Here is a 2296-nt window from a genome sequence, read left to right as displayed (position 1 = left end):
TTCTTGGATGAAGATTTCTAGAGAGAGAAAGTTCCAGCTTTGAAGGAGTAGGAGAAAGGGGTGTAAGGTTGGCTAAGTGTTCAATATATAGGGTCGAGTGTGAGGCTGGAGGGTGTGTGCGGCTGACTGGCCGCACACACCTTCTTTGGTGTGTTTGGCCCGATTTTGTGATGCTACACACTTTCTAACCCTTCTTATGACTCATGTCTAGGTTAGACTAAGCCTAGAACGCTCATATAGACTCACATTTTCGTTAAAAGATAGCAAAACGAAGGCTGACACTCGGCTGAGTTGAATAGTTGGACTTTACAAGACAAGGATTTCCGGGTTGTCACATATTTTATTTGATTTGATAAATGGTTCTCTCCCTCACACTCGGAATCGGGAAAGAACGAGCAATGATAAAAAAAATCACTAGTATGATTTTCTACCATCACACTCCAAATCAATCACCATTGTTGTTGGGTTAATGTTTCTGAAATCAATCACCATTGTTGTTGGGTTAATGTTTGTGTAATTGGTGTGTACATTAATGTGTTCCCTCACTCTTTGTGTTTATATATGTGAAGATGATTTTTATAAACATTGAGAAATTAATTAACACAAGAATTTTGAAGAGCAGATGTGTGTTTATATGTGAAGTTTGATGTATAAGTGTGTGTTTATATGATTTTAGTTGCAGGTCGTGGAGAGAGAGAGAGAGAGAGAGAGAGAGAGAGAGAGAGAGGTGGGCTTTCTTTTATTTTTTAATTATTAAAATAAATAAATAAATCTTATATTCTAAAAAAACTGAAAGAAAAATGGAAATTAAATATTCTAAGGGTATTAATGTCATTTCAGTTTACTGAGGGACCAAATCCGCAACGAAACTAGCTCAAAAGGACCACTAATCCAATAAAATCAGAGTTTGGACTAAAAACCCAAAAAAATACATATCATAGGGACCATTTTTACAGTTTTGTCTTAAAATAATAGCCTAACTTATTTAATACGTATAAATATATGAATACATATGAACGGTCCATTCAACTTGTTCGACTCATTCATTGTATTCCTTTTCTTTATAATATTTTTTTGCTCATTATTAATAAATCGCATCACAACTATTTTGCCTGTTGATATTGATATCTCCGACTTAACTTATTTTTGTAAAAGTTTCGGACATAATGGCTGCCTTGAAGACCTACCTAAGCTGTAATAAACAAAGCTGAATTGACGTTTCTGAAAGATATAAAACGTCAAAAAGGTAACGTTATCCTCGAATTGGTCCCATGGTCTAGTGGTTAGGACATTGGACTCTGAATCCAGTAACCCGAGTTCAAATCTCGGTGGGACCTTCTTTTTTTGTGTTATCTCATATTCGTAAAGAATCTAATTTTTTGTCAAATTGCATTAAAAGAAAAATAACTAAAGCTGGCAAGATTATATAGAAACTAGGTTACAACCCGTGGAAACCACGGGTAAAAAATTTATAAAATATTTATAATTATTATTGTAATATTACACACATACTATAAACTTTTGATCACCAGATCAAATATGTCAAAGTGAGAACTAAATACAAAATTATATTTTCAGTACAATATGAATGAAATTAAAAAGAAAAAAAAAACAAGTATATTAATAACTTACAACAATAATATTGACAATGAAAAACATGAAGCTATGGAGAGTACATTGCTGTAGTGGGTGATGACCACTTAAGTTTTTACATATTTTAAATTTGCAAAACAAAATCAACAAAAATATATACCTCCACAAGAGAAATAAATCGATATCTAAGGAAGGGTTATGTTAATGTTTTTTCTTTGACTGAATGTAAAATACCATACATCATTAAAATTGCCGGTTTATGCGCCATCATTAGATGAAAAACTTATTTCATCTTGGTTTCAAAAAAGATAACCAAATGTTATATTACAATAAAAAATTGTCACAAACTTGCAATTAGTCGATCAACGTAGTTATTATGTCGATAAGCCTCATTAACCAATTGATTATCATCAGACCAAATATGTCAAAGTGAGAACTAATATGTCACAGAACCCAACATCGACATGGTGATTCACACATATGAATGAAATTAAAAAGAAAAAAAATGTAAATACTAACCTGATATTGGAGGAGTTTACTTTGAAGCAGACTGATATTCTTTCACAGTGATGAAGAAGCCACCATAATTACAGATTGGTGTATATATACACCAAAGTATGGTATGTATTTTATAAATAAATTCGGACGATATCATTTACTGTAAAAAATTGAGAATGAAGATAATTTGACTACCTCAAAGATT

At 32.1% G+C, this 2296-nt stretch overlaps 1 non-coding gene across 1 annotated transcript; it reads left to right on the top strand.

Moving 5' to 3' along the window:
• Positions 1-1265: 1265 nt before the first annotated feature.
• TRNAQ-CUG (transfer RNA glutamine (anticodon CUG)) lies at positions 1266-1337 on the top strand. The gene has a single exon. It is a non-coding gene; the product is annotated as a tRNA-Gln (tRNA).
• Positions 1338-2296: the final 959 nt, after the last annotated feature.

The sequence above is a fragment of the Lactuca saligna genome, chromosome 9 (assembly GCF_052625555.1).
Source record: "Lactuca saligna cultivar CGN05327 chromosome 9, ASM5262555v1, whole genome shotgun sequence".
NCBI lineage: Eukaryota > Viridiplantae > Streptophyta > Magnoliopsida > Asterales > Asteraceae > Lactuca > Lactuca saligna.
Note: the sequence above shows the minus strand (reverse complement) of the source record. Positions and strands in the feature narration are given on the sequence as shown.